This window comes from Perca fluviatilis, chromosome 2, assembly GCF_010015445.1.
Source record: "Perca fluviatilis chromosome 2, GENO_Pfluv_1.0, whole genome shotgun sequence".
Taxonomy (NCBI): domain Eukaryota; kingdom Metazoa; phylum Chordata; class Actinopteri; order Perciformes; family Percidae; genus Perca; species Perca fluviatilis.
Genome location: NC_053113.1, coordinates 7,516,190 through 7,527,476, shown reverse-complemented (window position 1 = coordinate 7,527,476; position 11,287 = coordinate 7,516,190). Strand labels below are relative to the sequence as shown.

General features: G+C 41.2%; 1 pseudogene; it reads right to left on the bottom strand.

The window, feature by feature from the left end:
* Positions 1 to 3,272: 3,272 nt before the first annotated feature.
* On the bottom strand, positions 3,273 to 5,076 carry LOC120545625 (annotated as a pseudogene).
* Positions 5,077 to 11,287: the final 6,211 nt, after the last annotated feature.

The window sequence follows — 11,287 nt, the reverse complement described above, 5'->3', positions numbered from 1 at the left end:
CACTGCTACAGTTCTGGATGACATGTCGAAGACCAGAGAGGAAGGAAAGCTGCCCAAGACCCTGACTGAGATGTACATCTACTTCCTGGTGGTTCAGTCCAAACTGAAGAATGTCAAGTATGATGGAGGACACGAGAAGGATTCACACTGGAGTCCAGACACCAGGAAGATGATCGAGTCTCTGGGAAAACTGGCTTTTGAGCAGCTGCAGAAAGGCAACCTGATCTTCTATGAATCAGACCTGACAGAGTGTAGCATTGATATCAGAGCAGCCTCAGTGTGCTCAGGAGTGTTCACAGAGATCTTTAAAGAGGAGAGAGGACTGTACGAGGACAAGGTGTTCTGCTTCGTCCATCTGAGTGTTCAGGAGTTTCTGGCTGCTCTTCATGTCCATCTGACATTCACCAACTCTGGAGTCAATCTGCTATTGGAGAAACGGAAAAAAACCTGGTTTTCTAAAGTTTTCAGAGACAAATCAGAACAAACAACATCAACACAGTTCTACCAGAGTGCTGTGGACAAGGCCTTACAGAGTCCAAATGGACACCTGGACTTGTTCCTTCGCTTCCTCCTGGGTCTTTCACTGGAGACCAATCAGGCTCTCCTACGAGGTCTGCTGACACAGACAGGAAGTATGTTTGAGGCAAAACAAGAAAACAGTCAAGTACATCAAGAAGAAGATTAACGAATCTGTCTCCAGAGAGAAGCATCAATCTGTTTCACTGTCTGAATGAACTGAATGATGATTCTCTCGTGAGGAGATCCAACTGGCTCTGAGTTCAGGAAGTCTCTCTGCAGATAAACTGTCTCCTGCTCAGTGGTCAGCTTTGGTCTTCATCTTACTGTCATCAGAGAAAGATCTGGACAGGTTTGACCTGAAAAAATACTCTGCTTCAGAGAAGGCTCTTCTCGAGGCTGCTGCCAGTGGTCAAAGCCTCCAACAAAGCTCTGTATGTGCACACAAAACTATCCAGATTAAATATAGTTTTTCTTCTTCCTAACAATGTTTTCTTGTTATTTTTTTCTTATGTGTTGCTGATTCCTCTTCAGGTTAAGTGGCTGTAACCTGTCGGAGAGAAGCTGTGAAGCTCTGTCCTCAGTTCTCAGCTCCAAGTCCTCTAGTCTGACAGAACTGGACCTGAGTAACAACAACCTGAGGGATTTAGGGAGTGAAGCTGGTGTCTGCTGGACTGAAGAGTCCACATTGCAGACTGGAACTCTCAGGTTGGTGTTCAGTTGTTTCATGAGCTCTTATTTTCTTCATAGAATAATTATTGGATGAACACAGTGTCCTCAGTTCTCAGCTCCCAGTCCTCTAGTCTGAGAGAGCTGGACCTGAGTAATAAGTTAAGTATTAAGTCTCTTTAGTCCGTTTTATGATTATGTATTAGATGAGGCAGCAATATTGTACTGAAGGGGTTCGCTGACTCTGGAGCTTGTCACCAGGATAGTGTATCTAGAGTATTTAATAGGGTAAAGAGGACAGAACAGAACACTGTGCAATAAATTATTAATAATCTACTCACATACATACCTGGACACTCTAACTGCTCTTAACTGCTAGTTTATGCTAAATGTCATTTATTTATTAACTGTATAATAACACAATACCATACATAGTCCTATATACCTATATATCTATCTTTATTTATCTGTAGTTTATTGTTGTTTTACTGTTTGTTTATTTTTGAAAAAATATTTAGCTAAAAAGTTTTATTGTTGTGTTTTGTTATTCTTATACTGTATTTTGTCTATCCTTTTTCTATTTAAAGAGTGTTTTTGTAAGATGCTAAAATCTGCTACTGGAAATCTAATTTCCTTGCGGGAGTCATCCCAAAGGGATCAATAAAGAGAAGTCTAAGTCTAAGTCTAAGTATCTGTTCACAAAACAGAAATTTTACTTGGATATACAAAGAGCAGGTTTATTACAGGACTTCAGAACACCATCAGTGACAGTTTTTGTTGCTGTTATGAGGATCTAATGCGTCTATTGAGCAAATTGGTGTGTCTGTGTGTGTTTTTGCAGTCTGTCAGGCTGTCTGGTCACAGAGGAAGGCTGTTCTTCTCTGGCCTTAGCTCTGAGCTCCAACCCCTCCTATCTGAGAGAGCTGGACCTGAGCTACAATCATCCAGGAGACTCAGGAGTGACGCTGCTGTCAGCAGGGCTTGAGGATCATGACTGGAAACTGAAAACTCTCAGGTATGGCAGATGGACAAAACCGTTTTTTTTCCCCCCCACCCGGAGGGTTTTTTTTTTTTTTTTTTAGGGGGGGTCCTTTTTTGTGTTTGTGTTTTTTTTTTTTTTTTTTTTTTTTTCGGGGGGGGGGGGGGGGGGGGGGGGGGTTGGGGGACCGGGTTTTGGGGAGGTGTGAGTTTGTTTTAAGTTTGATTTATTTTATTTTTACTAATTATCAGGGTAAATGCACATTGATCAACATCCCTGTAAATGGGCCAAAAGGATAATTTTCCCCTGTTGTCCCTCTGCCTGATATTAAATATAAAAAATAAATAAAACACACATCTCAAATCTTAACCAGCAAGAAAATGAAACATCTGAACTGAATGAAGATCTTAGAGGAGTCAGGCAGCATCATGTAGTAATTACTAATGCAGGCAATGAATACAGACCAATGTTAAGCAGACAATCAGCACAAGCAGTTAAAACAAGACAACATCAAATATCATTACAGAAGATGGGTAAAACCAGAAGGGACTCAATCTGACAGACAATCAGTACAAGCAAAATAAGCAGACTGCTGGTTGAGGTTGGATTTTGTTCAGCAACATCTTGCCTAATGTGTTTATAGAAGAGAGTTGAGTCTAAAGGCAGATTTATGCTTCTGCGTAGGCTCTACACCAGGGGTGTCAAACTCAAATACACAGTGGGCCGACATTAAAAAATTGCTATAAGTCAAGGGCCGGACGGGTTCAACGTTTATTGAAAACTTATTGAAACAACCTTATTATTATTATTATTATTATTATTATTATGAACCTGAAACCAACAAGGCCTATAAAACAACATTAATTAGGAAATAAAAGAAATAAAAATAATAAATAAAATCAGTTTCACTAATTTCTTATGGCTCTATCTGCAGTTTTTCCAGAGTAATTTCAAGTGAAAACATTTTCTACAGGCAAACAACAGCCAAAAGTTATTTACTTCAAAGGAAAATCAAATGTCCTGTAGTAGCCAGAGAAAAAAAATGCAAAAATGAAACTGCATTAAAGACTGAAAATGCGTCAAAGCACCGTTTGCAGCTCTGAAATGCTCACTGGTCTGAGCCAGATGCTTGGTGTCTCATCTTGGATACAAGTTCATCTATGTCTGGGGTGAGGCTCTGAGCTGAGGAAATCCTCAGGATTCAGTGAAGGTGTTCATCAGTAAGACGACTCCTGTGTGAAGTTTTGTTTATCTTCATCAAAGAGAAGAGTTGTTCACACAAGTATGTGCTGCCAAACATAGAGAGCGTTTGAGCAGCCTGGGAGCGCAGCTGGGGCATTGTATTGGGGATGAAACGTGGAAACTCTGCAGCGCCCACAGACTCATATTTTGCCTTCAGTGTGTCACTACATTGGAGCTCAATCAGCTCCATTTGGAGGTTTAATCGTGCGCTTTCCATGTCGGCTGTAAATGGATTACTGAGCAGTTCAAACCTGCTTTTTTGGGCTTCAAAATCGACAAATCGCCGTGTGAAGTCAGCACCAAGTATGCCGAGTTTTTCAACAAACTGTGCAGTTGGGAAAACGGCGGCAGCGACCTGCTCTTTCATTGTTTGGCAGTGCGGAAAATGGCTCAAGTTTTCCTGCACCATCTGCGTCTCCCACAGGTGCAGCTTGGTTTTAAAAGCCCTCACTGTAGCGTACATGTCAGTGATGACACGGCCCCGCCCCTGAAGCTGCAGGTTGAGCGCATTCAGGTGGCTCGTGATGTCACACACAAATGCCACTTCACACAGAAACTTTTTATTTCGGAGCTATGTTGTGTCTTTCCCTTTGCTTTCCATGAACTCACAGATCTCCTCCGCACCTTCGAAAAATCTTTCCAGCACTTTTCCCTGGCTTAGCCATCGCACCTCTGTGTGATAGGGCAAGTCACCATATTCTGAACTTAACTCCGCCAGAAAAGACTTGAACTGGCAGTGATTTAAACCTTTGACTCTGATAAAGTTAAACACTCGTGTTATGATGCTCATCACATGTTCCATTTTCAAGGCTTTGCCACAGAAGGATTCCTGGTGTATGATGCAGTGATAAGCTGTCAGCTCACCTGTGACGTTTTCCTCCTGCATCTTTTCTCGGATCTTCCCCACCAATCCACTTTTTTGACCACACATCGCAGGCGCTCCATCTGTTGTCAGTCCCACAAGTTTATCACACGGCAACCCCATTTTATCTACACATCTGGACACCTCTTCAAAGATATCTTTCCCCATAGTTGTGCCATGCATTGAGTGTAATCCCAAAAACTCTTCTGTTACTCACAGGCTTGAGTCCACTCCACGGATGAAAATTGACAGCTGGGCAGTATCAGAAGTGTCGGTGCTCTCATCCACAGCAAGGGAGTATGCGATGAAATCGTTTCCCTTTCTCACAAGCTGTTGTTGGAGATTGGCAGCAAAGTGACGCACACGGTCAGCAACAGTGTTTCGGCTCAGGCTCACATTTAAAAATGCTTGCCTTTTTTCTGGGCACACGGCGTCGCAAACTTTAATCATGCAGTTTTTGACAAAATCCCCCTCGGTAAAGGGCTGGGCAGATTTTGCAACCTCTGCTGCCACAATAAAACTGGCTTTAACAGCAGCCTCGCTTTGTGATTTGGCTTTAGTGAACATAGCCTGCTGTGACACCAGACTTCTCTTCTACCTTCTGTAGCCTTTGTGTCGTGTCCAGATGCTTGTATTTGTCGTGGTGCTTCGTTTCATAGTGTCTTCTTATGTAGTATTCTTTCATTACAGACACACTGTCTCCGCACAGGAGACACACAGCTTTGCCCTTTACATCCGCGAACATATACTGTGCCTCCCACCTGTCTTGAAAACCCCTGTTTTCAAAGTCCACCTTTCGTTTAGCCATTTTTTGGGGAGAGGGTTAGTTGACGATTGTTGCACGCTTTTGCGGGCCTGTGATTGACGTGCCGATGCACGGCAAGTGTATTGTGGGATTTGTACTATTATGGTGGTGATTGCGATATACCAGCAGGCCAGCTCAAATAGTAAATACATTTTGTCATGCAGGCCAAAGATAATTAATTCATTCACATGTGTCAAACTCAAGGCCCGCGGGCCGGATGTGGCCTTGAGTTTGACACGTGCTCTCATGAGAACTTTCGCCGTAGCCACATAAGGCTCCAGAGTTTCTGTTTTAGTGGCTGGAAAGATGTTAGAACTCAATGGATAGGATTTTAAAATCCACAAACACAACAAACTGAACACAATGATCCAACAGAACTTATCATTACGTTTCATCAACAGTGGAGCCAACAGAGAGCTTTGTTTCTATTGATCATCGCTGATATTAGTTGTTCACTTGTTCACCTTTAACAAGCAAAACATTAGATCCTGTGGCCAATCATGAGCTGTGGGGGATTACCGACAGGCAATCACAGCTGCTTCTCATAATCCTAATTCTCAGTCTAACAAACACAGCAAATCCACAAACCATGCAAATAATAACTGTTAAAACATGCAACACATCTACTGATAAAAACAAAAAACAAAAACACACACAGACACACAGAAACACACACACAGAGACACACAAACACACAGAGACACATGCATAGTCACACACACACACACACACAGAGACACACAAACACACACAAACACACAGAGACACACACACAAACACACAGACACATACACACACACAAACACAGAGACACACACACAAACAAACACACAGAGACACAAACAGAAACATACACACAGACACACACACACACAAACACATAAACACAAACACATAGAGACACACACAGACACACATACACACACACACACAAACACACACACACACACACAAACACACACACAGACACACACACACAAAACTGGACAAAGAAAGAAATAATTTCTGATTATTTTACTGTAAACTTGTTTATAATTTCATGTAAATGAGTTTTATTGACCATGAATCCCAAAGAATAAGTGTAAAACTATCAAACTCTGGTAATGAGTTATAATGAGTTGACTATAAGGTGTAAAATAGAATTGGGTGATATTTTATACTTCATGCTTTATAAACAGACAAACAGACCAGGGGCCTATTGCACAAAAGTAGAATAAAGAAATCCAGGATAAATGAAAAAGCGCAGCTTGACTTAGTGTGATCCACTCACCGCGGCTTAATCGGTTGCACGTTTGCCGAGCCAGGATAAGTAGGTGAAGCTATGTCAAGCCAGGTGTACATAGCTGGGATAAGTGCACGTTCACGGATTTCTTAAATAGACCACGGTATCGATCACAGATTTACTGATGCAGAAATGGAAAAGACGTGTGCAGCATATGTTTCACCCGCTGAGCAGCAGCTTCTAATGGAAAATTACGAGGAGGTGAAACATATAATATGCAAAAAGGGAAATTATCAAACGGAAAGAAAAAGCCCGACAGACAATAGCGGACCGACTGAATACGTATGGATTTAAAAAAAAAATCTACTTAGTCACTCCACGTTTTAATTGCTTTAATATGCTTGTTTTATGTGTTGGTTTTATTGCTGTATCTGTTTTTGTGCGCTAAATGTGCTGGTTTTAGTGTAAAGTGTCTTTGAGTAGCCTGTAAAGCACTATATAAATAAAAAAACAATAATTCTTGTTCCTGGGAAATTTATAAGGACTATGCTTAATTTCAAAGCTTATTCATAATGCGAGAATATGTTTTACAACCATATGCACAGATCTTCATAAGCTATATCTAATTCTAAATATCTTGGACAAAAACTAGAAAAAGAAGTGACTTCAATACACACTGTAAGCATATCTCATAAACAATGCTTGTTATTATTCATGGTTTTTTTTTCTCACTCCCAAGCTCCAAGATGACAAGTGACAGCACCAAAATAAAATGATTAAGAAGGACGTTTGATCAGGTGCCATTGTCGTTGTTATTGATGCTAAAAGTCCGCTTTTAGAGTCCGCTGCACGGTGTGGGAGGATCCCCCTGCCTCCCCACTCCCCGTGTTTGCACGGGGAGGCACATTTCCACGGGGACAGCAGCGGAGGAAGCCCATTTCCTCCGTATCGTCGTATTTCGTATCGTATTTTTACCATTACCATCTCAACAACTGCAGTAGTAGGATTTAAATCAAACTCGTGACAGCAATAGTGACAAGTAATGCATGTTAATAAAAATAAAGCAGAACACATTCAGAAGACAACGGAATAACTGTTAAACACGTTTATTTCGGATCAGAGCGTCAGCTGATTTAACACATCAGACTCCAGGATTAATCTTAGCCTGGCTGTTAGCCTGCTCTGGACCAGGCTAGCCGCAAAGAATAAATCGCCATGGTTACTTGGCTGGGCTTAATTCAACCTGCTTTTGTGCAACCAAGTCAAAGCTAAATTCATCCAGGATAACCTGAATATCCCGGCTTAATCCCTTATCCTGGTTTTTTACGTTACCGCCTTGGGCAATATGGATGCAGTAGACACTTGATGGAAGAGAACAAAAGAGTTAATAAATACCAACAGTTGTTAATTGTGCTGTTTGTTTTTGTTTGTTTTTCTCCATCAGATGGCTGTCAGCTCGGAACTGGACACAAACACAGTGAGCAGAGAACTCAAACTGTCTGACAACAACAGGAAGGTGACATGTGTGAGGAGAAGCAGCCATATCCTGATCATCCAGAGAGGTTTGAGTCCTACTATCAGCTGCTGTGTAGAGATGGTCTGACTGGTCGCTGTTACTGGGAGGTTGAGAGGAGAGGAGTGGTTTATATATCAGTGAGTTACAGAGGAATCAAGAGGAGAGGAAACAGTGATGACTGTTTGTTCGGAGCTAATGATCAGTCCTGGTGTGTGTTGTGCTCTGATCGTGGTTACTCTGTCAGTCACAATAGGAGACTAACATCCATCTCCTCCTCCATCTCTGGTAGAGTAGCAGTGTATGTGGACTTTCCTGCTGGCTCTCTGTCCTTCTACACAGTCGCCTCTGCCTCACTGATCCACCTCCACACCTTCAACACCACATTCACACAGCCTCTGTATCCTGGGTTTGGGTTCTCTCCTGGCTCCTCAGTGTCTCTGAGTCCTCTACAGGACTGAGAGTTTCTCCTGTGGACAGAAACACTTACTGAACATCAGCTGCTGAAATCAGAGATCAGTCTGTTCACCATCACACACACTCTGCACTGAGAAGCAGATCTCAGACATAAACAAACTTTTTGTTGGGGTTTTTCCTTCGTTTGGGGTTAAATAATGTGGCTATTTATTTCCTGTATTTCCTGTGTAAAAATAATGAAACAGACTTACAGTCGGTGTCTTGGACGTTGGATGGACGTGAAACTCTCCTGGTTGGATGGTCTGTTAAAAACAGGAACTGTGTTAGAAAATATCTGCTGTGATGTTGATTGGTTAATAATCTCTCCATGTGTTTGATTGATCCTGAAAGCCTGAAGTCTTTTCTGTTACTGTAGTTACCGCCCTGAGCCTCCAGAGGGCAGTACATCTGCAGTTAAAACTTCATTTATACTTCTGTGTAAACTTCTGTGTATTTATACTTCTTCTTCAGGGATGAGACAGTGAGAAACATTATAAGTTATGATTTTATGTTTTGTTACAGTGAATAAAAGACTGTTACTGTGGGGAATCTCATTAATCAACTTCTAAACTGAAAGGATTCTATATACTGTAAATTAATCACAAACTGGTCATGTTATTCATAACACAAGACTAAATAAGAGTTTGCTGAACTTAATGAGCAAATCATGTTTTTTCTTGATTACACTGTTTTTGTGATCATATAAATAATTAAATAGACTTAAGGTATGGTGACCTGTGGTTTCTGTGACCTGTCCCCGGCTGGAGCTGTCCCCGGAAATGTCCACGGTTTTCACTGTGACTGACAGACCCGAATTTTGAATGAGAGAAAGAAAACATTGACCAAACGTATAGACACACACTCTACGCACACGCGCTCAACAGAGCCAGAGTAAGCGCTGCACAGAGCTCAACTTCGGTAAAGTTAGAAAGATATTCACAGATTCTAACTCTACAGCGAAATGTTATTAAATCACCAACAACGCATCTTTCCTACCGTAGTAAGGTAAACAATGCACTACAAACTAATTTTCATCAAAACGAGCCATCCTCCAACCTGGAGAAATAACACCGGTGGAGAGACGGCAGTAAGACGAGTGCTTAGGGACCGTTGTATTGGCAAAATAACATTTAAGCATGATTCTTTATATTCTTGTCTTGTTTCTGTTTTTAGTTTCTCTCACAATGCTGAAAGGGAGTTCATCTCATTCTCCAACCCATTCTCATTCCGAACTCGTAAAATAAGGACCTTTGGACAGTGGCTGTCAGCGTCTGATGCGGCGAAAAAGGCATCTTTCAGCGTATTTGTATAACTCACCGGGCAGAGCAGCAGTTAGATAGTAGATTTAGCGAGTAGTATGTAACGGCGAATTTCCACGTAAGGAGGTTCGCGTACCGCTTGTCACGCTTGCAATTGTCGTTTTTTTCTTTCCTCTCGCGTGTCACAGAACCGTACGCCCAACCATGACCTTTTCCTTAACATGACTGTGTCAAAAGGGACGGCAACAGTCCCGACCAAGCGCGTTTACTTATAGCGCTAAAGGGACGGCAACAGTCCCGACCAAGCGCGTTTACTTAAAGCGCTGAAGGAGACTTTTAGCATCAATAAGATTGCCAAAGGCACCTAACCAAGCATCCATGAGATGAGATAAAAGGGATGTCTAACCTTGGGGTAGAAAGTGGTACAGAGAGGTAGAAGCAAAGTAGCTCCTGAATGGCTACTATGTCTGATTGATTGTAAGAAATGCCGAGTCATGTTTAGGCAGGGCGCATCTCGTTCTATCTCACTGAAGATGTAAATAAGCTGTGTGCTTTTTCTTCTTCGAAGAAGACACTTTCCCACTGTACTGTTGTATATGTCAAACTGTGTTCCTATATTTGCAAATATAAATAAATACTCAAAGACCAAACTTTGGTTTCATTCTCAAATAGTCTTATTTGTTTCATCTTGTCCTTTTTGAAATACACCCTGCTGCAAACAAGAAAAGTTTCCACCACACCGTCTACAAACTACAATACCCAACAAAAATATTCATTAATTTAATGATTAAATAAGGTAGTGTCTCCAAACTTACCTCAATTATAACTTGACTCCTGCTAGTTGTATTTCAGCACTTACTTTAAAAAAATAAGCCTATTCATAATTTTGGGGAATAAGTTTTGCCAAAAACTTTACTATTTTATTAATAAAATAGAGGCTGTCTCTAAACTTACCTCACACATAATTAGTCTTCTGCTGGTTATACTACAGCACTTTCTTTTCAAAAATAAGCATAATCATAATTTTGGGGAATATGTTTTGCCATAATAATATGTCATAATTACAAAGAGGCATGTCTCCAAAACTACTCCATACTTAGGTCCGGCCGCTGGTTGTCTGAATTTCTTTTCTAAATGGACCAGATTGATGCATTCAAACAATAAAATAGACAACATTTTCTTACAGGGGAGCATGCCCATGGACCCGCCTAGGGGGGCTTGTGTCCCAGTGCAGCTCTAGGTCAAGTGACGCCCCTGGGGCAGTGTCCCCGTATTAAGTTTACAAAGATAAAAACATTACCTGGGAGGGTCTCTGTTTAGCTGCATAGTTAATGTTAGCTTGCTGTAGAGTTTCTGTATCACAAACAGAGAGAAAATAGAGAAGGGAACACTTAGTTTTAGACTCTGTGGAGAGTTAATAAATCAGATTGTGGATATCTAAATAAACCACAGGTAGCTTAGCTTTTCTGTGAATATAACCATGAAGGTTTTAGTCTGAAACTCCCTCCAGCTTTCAAACCACAAGCTGTTTTATTCTCCAGCAAATACAGGAACTGGTGGGTAGTTCAGGTTGCCTGGGAGAGTGGAGTGTTCCCAGTAAATACACCAGATATACCTGATAAGGAAGCTTCGTTTCATCCACAAATTGATTTATGTTCTGCCAAAACAATGAATGTCTTTGTATTAATACCCATTACTCATTTTAATGCATTAAAAATTGAATATTTAAAGCAATTTTATGTTATTTTATATCAGCGTACCTTC